The sequence below is a fragment of the Eriocheir sinensis genome, chromosome 59 (genome assembly GCF_024679095.1).
Source record: "Eriocheir sinensis breed Jianghai 21 chromosome 59, ASM2467909v1, whole genome shotgun sequence".
Classification (NCBI taxonomy): domain Eukaryota; kingdom Metazoa; phylum Arthropoda; class Malacostraca; order Decapoda; family Varunidae; genus Eriocheir; species Eriocheir sinensis.
In genome coordinates, this window is record NC_066567.1 from 5,104,475 (window position 1) to 5,118,653 (window position 14,179).

At 44.4% G+C, this 14,179-nt stretch overlaps 1 protein-coding gene across 1 annotated transcript in view; it reads right to left on the reverse strand.

Annotated features, from left to right (window-relative positions):
• LOC126985418 (forkhead box protein P1-like) overlaps positions 1–7,877 on the reverse strand; it is a 483,883-nt gene extending 476,006 nt beyond the window's left edge. Inside the window, exon 1 of the mRNA XM_050840267.1 lies at positions 7,819–7,877. The gene's annotated coding sequence lies outside the window, so the exon portion shown is untranslated. The remainder of the gene's footprint in view (positions 1–7,818) is intronic.
• Between the last annotated feature and the right edge of the window lie 6,302 nt (positions 7,878–14,179).

Sequence of the window (14,179 nt, forward strand, 5' to 3'; positions counted from 1 at the left end):
CCAGCTTACACACTCCACCACACACGCCAACATCAGTCAACACTCAATAAATATCAAATAATAGCCCTCACTACTCACACACACACACACACACACACACACACACACACACACACACACACACACACACACACACACACACACACACAGAGAGGAGATGACTTGCTACTTTCTTATCGTTCACTGACATTTACTAGAGTCTGCATTTTCTCAACATAACTGCGTCTTAAACACAACACTCGCAGGAAGACTCGGCGCGTATCCTGCGGGGAGGCGGCCAACGGGAAGGACCTATAACCTCCTCCCCTCAGGAATCCTACTAAGGGGAAAGGATATCATGTGCAGCTTAAGATGTCTTGCTTGAGATCCTAACCTAATGATGTGTGTGTGTGTGTGTGTGTGTGTGTGTGTGTGTGTGTGTGTGTGTGTGTTAACCCCCAATTACCTGTCGGGCCACCTATTGAAATTCGAAACGCAACGATTTTAATCAGTGCAGATGGAAGAAAATTAAAACACACAGGTAGTTTGGTTAATTCGTCTCTCCCTCTTTTCTTTCCTCCCTCCAACAGGTATAATAATGTTTCTTTTCTTCTTCCCTTCCGCGGTAGACCCAGGAAAGTGTTCGCTCTAAAAAGTACGAAATAAAGAGTAAAATAAAAGAGTAATTAGAAAGTTCGTGATTGAGAGTAATTCACCCTTAGTCTTCCCTGCCATTTTTTACCTTCACTTTTCTTCCCTAAACCGCGGAGGAAAAGGTAAGAAAGGTAATGAACGTGAAGGTAAGGAAAGGACGACTCGACGCATCCACCTGTATAAACCTTACCTTACCCTTGCCATAGCTTTCCCCTTACCTTTATTTCCTTTCTCAAACTAAGGAGGGAAAAAGGTAAGGCAGGTAAGGTAAACAAAGGTAAGGAAGGGACAAACCGGCTCCCCAATTATATGAACCGTTCAGAACTTCTTTATTCTTTTCCTTCCCTTTATTTTTCTTCCTTAAACCGGAAAAGATAAGAAAAAAATAAAAGAATAAGCAAAAAAGGTATTGAACACGAAGGTATGGGAAGGACGAAGCGTTCCGAACCGTTCAGAATTCCCTTTCCTTTCCTTCCCTTTATTTTTCTTCCTTAAACCGGAAAAGATAAGAAAAAAATAAAAGAATAAGTAAACAAGGTATTGAACACGAATGTATGGGAATGACAAAACGTTCCGAACCTTTCAAAATTTCCTTATCTCTCCCTTTCCTTTTATTTTCTTCCTTAAACCGGAAAAGATAAAAAAAAGAAATAAGAAAGGGTACTGAACACGAAGGTATGGGAAGGACAAAGCGTTCCGAACCTTTTAAAATTTCCTCATCTCTCCCTTTCCTTTTATTTTCTCCCTTAATCCGGAAAAGGTAAGGAAATAGAAAGAGGAAAACTAGGAAAATGTAAGGCACACGGGGGTAAGGGAGGAACGAATCGACTCACCCACCTGTATGAACCGTTCAGAAACACCTGTCCGCCCAGCCTCACCTGACCTCACCTGGCCGCCCTTCACCCTCTGGCCCCCGCTGATTACAGGTAAGGCTGGAGGGGGCGGGGCGGGCGAGGCGACGCACCGAGGCAGAACACAGGTAATATTTACTCTTGAAGTCACTTAATACTCTTCCGCCTCTTTTTAAGGGTGACCGAATCTTTTAAAAGTCTTCTGTTCTCTGTTTGTCCTTTTTCTTATTTACGGCCGGCTAAATCACCTCCCTTTAAAAATACACACACAAAAAACTCGCCTTGTCTCCCTCCCTTTCCTATTTTAAGTGTGTTAAAATGTACCCTTAAAAAGACGTTCGTTTGTTATTCCTGCTTTCTTGTTTATGGGAAAGAAAAAAGAAGAAAAAAAGCCTCCTTGCCCGTTCCCCTTCCCATTTTAAAGGTCAAGAAACATGGCCTTAAAAAGACGCCTGTTTATTTACCGTGTTCTCTTTTTTTTAAGGTAAAGAAAATAGGCCTCCCTTTTCCGTCCCCTTCCTATTTTAAGGGTGAGAAAACAAGCCCTTAAAAAGACCCCCCCCCCCCCCCTCCCGTTTCTTTTTCGTGTTTTTTTGTTTGTTTAAGGTAAAGAAAAAGCCTCCCTTCCCCTTCTCCGTCACATTTCTATTTTAAGGGTCAGAAAAATGCCCTTAAAAAGACACCCGTTTCTTTACCGTTTTTTGTTTTTTTTGTTTTGTTTTTTTGTTTGTTTAAGGTAAAGAAAAAAAAACACAACTTCACCGCCCCTTTCCCATTTTAAGGGTGAAAGAAAACACTCCCTTCAAAGTCGACGGTTTCTTCTATCGTGTTTTCTTGTTTAAGAGAAAGAAAAAAACTCCTTTCTCCGATCCGTTCCTCTTTTTAAGGCAAGAAGACAATCCTTTAAAAAGTCGACAGTTTCTTTTGTTATGTTTTCTTGCTAAAGGAAAAAACAAAAAAACAACGCCTCCCTCCCTTTCCCATTTTGAGGGTGAGAAAAACACTCCCTTCAAAGTCGACAGTTTCTTTTATCGTGTTTTCTTGTTTAAGGTAAAGAAAAAAACTCCCTTCTCCGTCCCATTCCCATTTTAAAGGTGAAAGAAAACACTCCCTTAAAAAGTCCCTAGTTTCTTTTTTCGTGTTTTCTTGTTTGAGGCTAAAAAGAACGTGGCTAAAACAATCCCCTTTTTTTCGTGAGTCTGCAAAAAAGTGGCAAAATCCTCCTCTCCTAAATTAACAAGCAAACACTCCTCGGCCCGAACCTTCTCGTTAGGGGACAACAAAACCTTCACTAAAAAAGAAAACACTGAAAAAAACAATCAACAATCCTTGGTTTAGTTTTAATTTTAAAAGTGACCAAAACCTTTAAATTAATGGCTAAAAGGCTTTCCACTTGGCTGCCTCCTTACCTCTCCCTTATCCTGAAAAAGAGGTAGGAGGAGAAGGAGGAGATTTAGGAGGAGGAGGACGAAGAGGAGGAGAAGCAGCAAGTAAGATCTCCATGTAAATCCCTCCCCCCCGCCCCCCCCTGTCACGTAGCCCCATCCTTAGGCATACAAGCCCCCTGGTAAATGCCCCAAGGTAAAAGCCCCCCAGGTAAATGCTCCCAGGTAAATGCTCCCAGGTAAATGACTTTCCAGGTAAATGCCCCACCAGGTAAATCCCAGCACTCCACTCCCCCCACACGCCCACGCACACACACACACACACACACACACACACACACACACACACACACACGAGTTATCAGCGCAGATCTCGTGTTGACCTGGGGATGAGGCATTAAAAAACAGCACAGTCTTGAGAGGGCGAGGAGAGAGGAGCAGGGGGGGGGGGGGGGACACGAGGGAAGAGCAGGAGACGGAAGGGGAAAAAAATGTGGAAAAAAAACGACCTGCCTGCGATTTTTTCCCCCGGTGCACTCTGGCGGCAAACAAAGGAAGCTAAAAAGTATTGTCAGTGATGGATGGTTGATGCCGCGTGTTGGGCTGACGAGTAGGAGGTGGAGGAGAAGGAGGAGGAGGAGGAGGAGGAGGAGGAGGAGGAAGAGGAAGATATATTGGCGCGTCTCTAAATCTCTTTAAGACTTACAGTTTAAAGCATAATTTTATGGAAGACTCGAAGGAACAGATGGAATTCATGAGAGAGAGAGAGAGAGAGAGAGAGAGAGAGAGAGAGAGAGAGGAGGAGGACGACACGAAGAAGAAGGTGAAGAAGAAGAATAGGGTGCGTGCGATGCTTTATTTGCTGAGAAGTCACCTGCCTCATCTCTCTCTCTCTCTCTCTCTCTCTCTCTCTCTCTCTCTCTCTCTCTCTCTCTCTCTCTCTCTCTCTCTCAGCATCTCGTTTTCAGGATGCTGCTCCTCTCTCGGTAAAGAAGAACGGAGTCTGGTGATGAGGGTGAAAAAAGGAAAGAAAAGGAGAAGGACAGGGAAAGAGAAGGGACGGGAAAGAAAGGGAAGCGAAGGGAAGGGAAGAAAAAGGAAAAGATGGTAATGGAAGGGAAGGGAATAGATGCAGATAAGAGGGAAGGGAAGGGTAAAGAAATGGAAAGGGACGGTAAGAAAATATAGGGACGGAAAAGAAGGGTAGGTACGGTTGGGAAAGGAAAGGGAAGGTAAGGGAAGAGCTGATACGGAAAGGGAAGGGAACTGAAGGGAAGGGAAGGGAAGGGAAGGGTAAAGAGAGTGTGAAGTAAATTGACTGGAAGGGAAGGGAAGGGAAGGGAAGGGAAGGGAAGGGAAGTAAATGAAGGGAAGGGAAGGAAGGAAGGAAAGAAGGGAAGGGAAGGAAGGGAAGGAAGGAAGGAAGGAAGGAAGGAAGGAAGTAACTGGAAGGGAAGGGAAGGGAAGGGAAGGGAAGTAAACTGAAGGGAAGGGAAGTATAGTCATGTGAAGGGAAGGGAAGGGAAGGGAAGGAAGGAAGGGAAGGAAGGAAGGGAGGGAAAGGAAGGAAGGAAGGAAGGGAAGGAAGGAAGGGAAGGGAAGGAAGGAAGGGAAGGAAGGAAGGAAGGAAGGAAGGGAAGGAAGGAAGGGAAGGAAGGGGAAGGGAAGGGAAGGGAAGGAAGGGAAGGAAGGAAGGAAGAAGGAAGCGTTCGGAAGGGAAGGAAGGAAGGGAACACACTGACGGACAGGCGAGTGTGTGTGTGTGTGTGTGTGTGCGTGTGTGTGTGTGTGTGTGTGTGTGTGTGTGTGTGTGTGTGTGTGTGTGTGTGTACGAGATGAGCACACACACACACACACACACACACACACACACACACACACACACATACACACAGGCCACGACAGGAAAAAAAACGTACATCTGGAAATCTTTTGCAAGCCAACCTCTCCCTCATTACCTTTTTCCTCCTCCTCCTCCTCCTCCTCCTCCTAACCACCCTTACCTAGCCTTACCTCTTCCTCCTCTTACCTTAACCAACCCCCTAACACCCACTTTCCCTTTCTCCTTAACCCCTTCACCAAACTTAGCCCCTTCCACAAGACATACCTGACCCCTTACCTCACCTGCCAGCCTCCTCCACTTTTCCTCCATCTTTCCTCCACCTCTCCTCATCCACCTCACGCCCCTGGAGATAAACACAACGCTGTCAGGGCCCATCAGGAGGAACCAATAATGGCGAGTATCATGGAGACTCACACGGCGGGAACGGGAATTAAATCAGAAAATTGAGTTATTAAGGCATTGAATTCCTCTTTACGACACGATGCAGGCGCCGGGAGGGAGAGAGGGAGGGAAGGAGGGAGGGAGGTAAGGAAGAACGGTACAAGAGATGGCGGAGGAGGTAAGGGTATAATGAGGAGGAGGGAAAGGAAGAGAAGGAGGAGGAACAGGGCAAGAGTGGAGGAAACAGAGGTGGAGAATGAGTAAGGAGGAGGAACAGGGCAAGGGTGGAGGAAACGGAGGTGGAGAAAGAGTAAGGAGGAACAGGGCAAGAGTGGAGGAAACGGAGGTGGAGAAAGAGTAGGAAGGAAGGAAAGGAAGGAGATGAGGAGGAGGAGTACATAGGAGTGGAGGAAACGAAGGTGGAGAAAGTAGGAGAAAGGAGATAAGAAAATGAATGGAGATACTAAGGAAATGGAAGTAGAGGAAGTGGAGAAGTAGAAGGAAGAAAGGGAGGGAGAGAAAAAAAAGAGCGGTACAGTTGATGGCAATGGAGGTAATGAACGAAGAGGAGGAGGAGGAGGAGGAGGAGGAGGAGGAAAGAGAGCCAGAAGAAGAAAGAGAAGAAAGAGAAGTAAGATAAAGAAGAAAGAGATGATTATGAAGGAGGTGAAAAACAAAAACTAGAAGAAGGAAAAGAAGAAAGAAGAGTAGGATAAAGAAGTAAGAGCTGATAACGAAGGAGGTGAAGAAGGAGGGAGAAGAAAATTAGAGACGAGTAAAATGTGTGACAGAAAGAGGAAGAGGATAAAGAAGGAAAAGCTGATGGCGAAGGAGATGAAGAAGGAGGAGGAGGAGGATGAAAGAAAGCAAGAAGAAAAAAATAAGAAAGAGGAAGAGGATAAAGAAGAAAAATTGAGACGAGTATAAGGTGTGACAGGCAGACAGAGAACAAGAGGGCGGTGGTGAAGCGGGTCCAGGTATCTGCAGGTGAGAATGATATGATCCGGCGACTCACAAACACACAAACACGGATGCTGCTGATAAGTGGATGCCAGGCGGACGGACAGACACGGACGACCGATAAACCCGCGGACTGTCAAACGCCCCGATAAAAATCTAGCTTCTGAGGGGACAAAAAAAAAGGAAAAAAAAAAAAAGCAAACAGTTTATCTTTTGTGTGTGCATTTTCCTCTCTCTCGCGCACACACACACACACACACACACACACACACACACACACACACACACACACACACACACACACACACAAAAGGGAATATAAAGAGGGAGTGATGGGAAACTGGATCTTAACACGTTTTTATTCTCTCTCTCTCTCTCTCTCTCTCTCTCTCTCTCTCTCTCTCTCTCTCTCTCTCTCTCTCTCTCTCTCTCTCTCTCTCTCTCTCACCTGCCCGGGTATATACAGGTATTCAGGGCACGTATACAGACCGACTAATTGCAGGTGTTCGGGGATTGTTACGTCTTTTTTTGTATGGTTACGGCGAGTCTCCCTCCACGCGGAAAGGTAAAAGAAGGAAAAAAAAAGATAAAAAACAAAGCTATCTTGAAGTGGAACGCAACACCCCCAACACGCATGAACGGAGATAAGAGAAAGATTTGGTTACCTGGGCAGTGAAAAAGGTAAGGAAAATAAGATCACTTGGATATGACTAAGAAGAAGAAAAGGTTGGAAATGTGTGTTCGTATAGCCGTGTCAACCTCAACTCCACCTCCCACCACCCTCCCCCATTTCCACTTCCCCACTCCACCTCTCCCCTCTACTCCACGTCCCACCACCCTCACCCATTTCCACTTCCCCACTCCACCTCTCCCCTCTCCTCCATGTCCCCATAATTCCCATCCATCTCCACCCATCTTCACTGTCAATTCACCTCATCTCCCTACTCCATCTTCCATCCACTCCATTTTCATACGGTCCCCACCTATCTCCACCTATTTCCACTTTCACTCCAGTTCATCTCCCTACTCCATCTCTCCAATCCACTCCATCTCCATACCGTTCCCACCCATCCCCACCTATTCCACTCTCACTCCAGTACATCTTCCGTTTCCACCTCCCATCCACTCCATCCACAAATTTCCACTCGCTCACCACTCACTCCATCTCCCCATCATCCCCACCTATTTCCAGTCACTCCATCTTCCTACCCTTTCCAACTATCCCCACCCATCCCCACCTTCACTCCACTCGCATCCCCCCCCCCCTTCCACACGCCTAGGTGGGTTCCGCCATCACCACCATCACCATAAATTACGCCTATCGCCGCCTGCATCACCACCTCAGTCATCACCACCATCATCACCACCACCACAACTACCACTATCATTACCAACACCACCATTACCTGTGTCGCCTCAGTCTCACCATCACAGGTACAGTCAACACCACTGCTATTTATGGGCGTACACACACACACACACACACCACACACACACACACACACACACACACACACACACAGCGCGCTTAAAACAACCACTTTTTATGGCAACGAGACAATATTTTTGCATTCATGTGTGTGTGTGTGTGTGTGTGTGTGTGTGTGTGTGTGTGTGTGTGTGTGTGTGTACCCGAACAGGAGTATGTTGACACCCATGATCAAACATTTTCACCCAACACACCCGCCTCCCAAAAACTGCAAAACACACACAAAAAGAAACACACAAACACACAGAAACAAACAAAAGCAAAACTGTACATTACCCCGTGGGACATCAAGCTCCCGGCGTGGCCTGGGCTGGCGGGCGGCTCACCTGGGGAAGGCAGAACACAGGTGAGAGGCGGGCGAGGCGAGGAAGGGCAGGTGAGAAGGAAAAGGTAAGGAACGAAACGAAGATGAAGGCGATAAGAGGAAAATTTTAGGGAAGAAAACGGAAATAAAGATGGAGAGAGAGAGAGAGAGAGAGAGAGAGAGAGAGAGAGAGAGAGAGAGAGAGAGAGAGAGAGAGAGAGAGTATTAGAAAATGGCGGCATGATATAACAATGGCCATATGTGTGCGTGTGCGTGTGCGTGCGTGTGTGTGTGTGTGTGTGTGTGTTGGTTATCGCGCGTCCAGCTGTTGTCTTGTTACACTGGAATATAAAATCGCTGTAATGATGCACAATAACACGAGTTTGATGTCATTTCGCTACTTGGAGATGATAACCAAAGCCGTGTGATTATTTATTCGCATTTTATTATCTACGTAAATATCGCTTTTTTTTCACCCAGACATCCGCGCCGCCTCTCCGCTGTTCAACGTGTTTTTATTTCTTTTTTCTTTTTTTCTTTTTTTTACTTTCTTTTTCTGTCTCGTTTTCCGGATGCATTGTTCGTTGTCTGTGTGTGTGTGTCTGTGTTTTATCTCCACACGCAATTTGACTCACACAACACAAGCAACAGAGCAACACACACACACACACACACACACACACACACAAACAACACCAGCATAACCCAACACAACCGCAACACAAAGCAACTCCTCAAATTCCAGGTAACACTCAGGTAGCACCCCGCACCACCTTCTCACCTGCCCACCGCGCGTCACCTGAACGTAACCACCTGTCTGAAAAACCGCAAGAACTGGTTTATATCTTCCCTCCGTCGCCTTCAGGGTTTAGTTTTACCGCGAACAGGAAAAAGGGAAGAAAAAAACCTAACTGCACCTTCAGGAGGGAGAAGAGATAAGGAAAGGGAAGAAGGAGGGAGGATGCAGAAGAGAGATATAAGGGGAGGAAGGAAGGGAGGGAGGGAGGCAGGACGGGAAGGAGGGAGAATGGAATGGCAAAGGGAGATAGGGGAGGAAGGGAAGTGGAAGAAAAGCAGATGGGGGGAAGGGAGAAAATGAAGGAGAAATAATGAATTGGCAAGGAGAGATTGGGGAAGGAAGGAAAGGTAATGTAAAAAATATATAGAAAGAAGCTAAGCGAGAAAGGTAGTATAGGAAGTAGAAAGAGTCGAATTAAGAAAAAGAGGGATAAAGGAGAAGTATGGAGAGGAATGAAATACACAAAATGAAAAAGATAAGGTAAGAAGAAAAGAAAGGGTGAGAATTGAAGGATTAAATAAATGAAGGGAATGAAAAGGAGACGGGGAATTGAGGGACAGACGAGGGAAGGAGAGAACAGACGGGGATGAAGGCGAAGGGAGGAAAGGTTGGAATGGCAGTGGAGTGAAGAAAAAAATGGAGATGAATGGAATGTTAGACGTGTATTAAATTAGGAAATGAAAGGAGGTGAGGACGGAATGACAGACATGTATGAGTAGAAAGTTGTATTAGAATATTAAAGAGAGGAAAAAAAGAGGAAAAGATGGAATGTCAGACGCACACACAGAGAAGACGAAGGAATGAATGGAGGTAGAGAATAGGGTCTGAACACCTGTATACACCTGATTGTCTCCTCCACCCTTTTTTACCTCCCTCCTTTGTCAGGCCGCGGCATTACGGAATTAACGAACGAGGAGGAGGAGGAGGAGGAGGAGGAGGAGGAGGAGGAGGAGGAGGAGACCCTTCTCCGCGCGTGTCTTGTGGAGAAAGTTCTTAAGGAAATGAAGAGAACTGAGAGAAAGAAAGAGAGGGAGAGAAATAAAAGAGATAGAGATGAATGTAGAGTTAATAGCAATGACTGTTGATACAATGGTGACTGTTTGTAAAGAAGATGGTGAAGGAAATAATGGTGATAAATGATGATGATATGGATAGATACAGATAAAGACATAGATAGAAAAATGAAAATGAAATGAAAAAGGAAGAAGAAATAGACGTTAAACACTAATAATATAGGAAAAAAAGATAAAAGTAGACAGATGAATATTAGGATAGAGAGATAGATGGATAAGTAGATAGATAGATAGATAAAAACAGGATATAAAGAAAAAGGAAGAAGGAATAGACGTAAAACAGTGATAATTTAGTAGATAAACGAAGAAAAAAAAACAGACAGAGAAACAGATAAAAAAACAGAACACGAAATAAAGACAGACAGACACAGAGAGACACGACCCCCCCCCCTCCTCCCTCCCCCCAAAAAAAAGGAGGAAAAAAAACACAGACAAAGAAACAGATAAAAACAAAAACAGAACACGAAATAAAGACAGACAGTCACAGGGAGACACGACACCCCCCCCTCCTCCCCCCCCCCCAAAAAAAAAGGATGAAAAAAGAGAATCGAGACAAAAAAGTTTAATTATGACAAATGTTCCGATGTACAGGTTCTTTTTTCTGTCCTCTTCGGTTCGAGTTTTTCCTCGCCGCCACGATAACCAGATATAAAAGGTGCTAATCAATCAATCGTCCCCAGGTGTTCTTTTTCCACAATTAAAGGTATTTCGAGTTGCTGATGGAGTTTTATTTTATTCCTGTTTCTCTCTTTTTTTTTTTTTCAATTTCCTCTCTTTATTTCTTTTACTTTCTTTATTCCTCTCTTTACTTCTTTGCTTCTGTTTCTCTGTGTCTTTTTTATTTCCGTTTCCTTCTTCTTTATTTCCATTTTCTCTCTTTATTCTTTACTTCCGTTTCTCTCTCTTTCTTCTTTATTTCCGTTTCCTTCTTCTTTATTTCCATTTCCTATCTTTATTTTTCACTTCTGTTTCTCTCTTTCTTCTTTATTTCCGTTTCCTTCTTTATTTCCATTTTCTATCTTTATTCTTTCCTTCTGTTTCTCTCACTTTCTTCTTTATTTCCGTTTCCTTCTTCTTTATTCTTTTCTTCTGTTTCTCTGTCTTTTTTTTTATTTCCGTTTCCTTTTTCTATATTTCAATTTTCTCTTTATTCTAATTCTACTTCTGTCTTTCCATTTTTCTCTTCATTTCCTTTTCTCTTTCTCTTTTTACTTCTTTTTCTCTTTTCTATTTCCATTAACCTCTTCTTTACTTCAATTTCTCTCTTCTTTATTTCAATTTCTCTCTTCTTTATTTCCGTTTCTCTCTCTCTACTTATATTTCTCTTCATTATTTCCTTTTCTCTCTTCTTATTTTCGTTTCTCTTTTCCATATTTTCTTTTATCTCTTTTTTTTCGTTTCTTTCTCTGCTCTTCACTTCTATTTCTTTGTCTTCTTTATTCCCATTTTCTCTTTTTTTACTTTTATTTCTACCTTTTTTATTTCCATTTCTATCTCCTATATTTCCATTTCCCTCTCTCCTCTTTATTCATTTCCATCACTCACTTTCTTCGTCCTCTCCTTTCGTCTTCGTTTTCATCACCACCTTCTCCTCCTCCTCCTCCTATCAAACTCCATCAACCATGAACCTCAATGTCCATAACCCCTCTTTGTCAACAACCTCCATAGGCTTGTCTCTCCCCTCGCAGCATCTCCCCTCTCCCCTCATCTCCTCTCTTTCCTCCCCTCATCTCCCTTGCTCCCCACTCATCATTCCGGCAGTAAACCTTCCTTCCTTACTTTCCCTCACTACCCTTCCCCTTTTCCCCTCTTTCTCTCCCCTCACCTATGTAGACTTTCTCTCTCTCTCTCTCTCTCTCTCTCTCTCTCTCTCTGTAGCTTTCCCTCTTGCTCTATGTCATTCCAACTCACTGTTATATTCCCTTCATTCCTCCTCCTCCTCCTCCTCCTCTTCCTCCTCCTCCTTTATCTCCAGTCACCGTGAACTACACACCCCAAACCCCCATTTTTCCCTCCCTTTCCTCTCATATTCCTCCCTCAAACCTGACACTTTCCTCCCTTCTTCTCTCTCCTTCCCTCCCTCTCTCCTTCCCTCTTTTCGTATTCCGCGCTGGGCCGATGGTTCTATTCGAGTATATCATTGAAGTCGACTTAAAACTTTACGATAACAAATTCTATCGGGATGGGCGATATCGGAGGCTTCGGGCTAACTCAATCCTGATCTCCGGGATGATGCTGCCCGATCGCCGGATGCCCGCCTAAGTCACGGGATAAAGGGCGGCCGAGGAGCGTCGAGGGCTTGGCGGAGAGGCGGAGATGACCAAGACGAGATGCTGGTGTGGAGGCTGTGAGTGGGGGAGATGGAAGTAGTGGTAGAGATGAAGGTGTGTAGAGGTGAGAGGAGAGAGATGACCGGGGACGAGATGCTATTGTGGATGCCGTAGAGGTGAGAGGAGAGAGATGACCGGAGACGAGATGTTATTGTGGATGCTGTAGATGTCGGAGATAGAGATGGTGGTGGTGTTGCAAGATGAAGAGAAGTAGTTAGTTTGATGAGAACCGTGAGATTGCGAGAGTAAAGACGTTGGGGATAAGGAGATAAGAGTGGTGATAAGGAGAGACAGTGGTGGTAGTGAGGAAGGGTGAGTATAGTTAGTTAAGTTAGTGATGCTGATGATGCTGAGCTATGAAGATCAGAGGAGACTGTGGTGAAAGTGGATGACAAAAGGAATTGAATACACTATCTCTTTCTCTCTAACACACGCATGCATGACAAACTCCTCCTCTGCAATACACATATAAACACTCACACATGACACACAGATCAATCCTGCCCTCTCTCCTCCGTCCATATAACACACACATACGTATACACGCCACGCTCTTTCTCTCTAATACACACCCTCATACATACTCCCACATGACAAACAGACCCATCCTGCCCTCACTCCTCCCTCCATCTATCCCTCGGCGCCGTTAGCCAAGACACGCCCTTCCCGCACGCCGATCACACGTCAAAACAAACCCGACATCAAATAAACCTTCGCACGCCGACCTTCCTCCACCGACATAACGTACAGTGACGGCGCTAATCCATTCCCAGGCGATGTTATTATTTCTAATGACCGAGATGCAATGAACCAGGTGATACAGGTGAGGGAGAGCGGCGACAGGTGAACAGGTGTGTGAGTGTGTGTTTGTGTGTGATGAGGGAAGACAATTACCTGGCTAAACGGGCAGGTAGTGACAGGTAAGGAAGTTAATGGGAATATATGGTGAGGGGTTCTTCATTTTTGCCTTCTGCTGTAGTTTTATTTCTTTTTTGATTCGGTAACAATTAGACTTACTGTTATTGTTATTGGTGTCTTTATAGATATAGAATTAGGGGAGAGGATGACTTGATCGGGTTGCGGAGAGACTTACTGTTCGGTGAAGGTGATAACACACACCTGGGAAGGGTTATGAGGGAGGGAATGTAGAGGCTAATTGATATGGGTTGTGAGCACCTGCATACACCTGTAATATACCTTCCCCGGCACAAACACAAGCACATACAAACACACATACACACCATTGTGCACTAGATATGGGAAAAAAAACTATCCTGGATATGTTTAAAATTACACTCCTCCTTTTCTTCCTCCTCTTCCCTCTTTCCTCCTCCCCTCTTCCTCCTCCTCCTCCTCCTCCTCCTCCCGAGTGACGGCCGTGGAGGCATAAATAAATAACATTATATGGAGCTCAAACCGTGTGACGACGCCGAATCCGTCTCGAACAAGTTTTGGACGTGTCGCGCGCCCTCCCCCGGCCATAAAAATAGAGCTATGGCTTGGAAAATTCAAAAAATCTACTTCAAAATGACGCCATAAATAAACTCCTCCACAAAGACGCGCGTGTTACATTATGATTTTTTTTTCACACTCTCTCTCTCTCTCTCTCTCTCTCTCTCTCTCTCTCTCTCTCTCTCTCTCTCTCTCTCTCTCTCTCTCTCATATGCAATCGTTTGTGATACGTAGCGAAAATATGATTCTGTGTGTGTGTGTGTGTGTGTGTGTGTGTGTGTGTGTGTGTGTTCTTTGTTCAACGAATACGAATAACACCCCCTGCGCGCATCCCACACACACACACACACACACACACACACACACACACACACACACACACACGGTTCCAGGAGAGCCAAAATAACAGGTCGCCATGAATAAAAACAAAAATTATCCGCCTTCATCCGTGTTTTTTCACCGCCGGAAATTCGCCTAAAAGGAAAAAAAAGAAAAGAGAAAGTAAAGGAGAAAAAGGGAAAGAGTAAAAACAGAAAATAAAAAATAAAAGCAGAAGATCGCGGAAAAAAAAAATAAAGATGATAATAATAATAATAATAATAATAATAATAATAATAATAATAATAATAATAATAATAATAATAATAACCTTTAAATCTCCCTGCAGCATCCTTTCTAA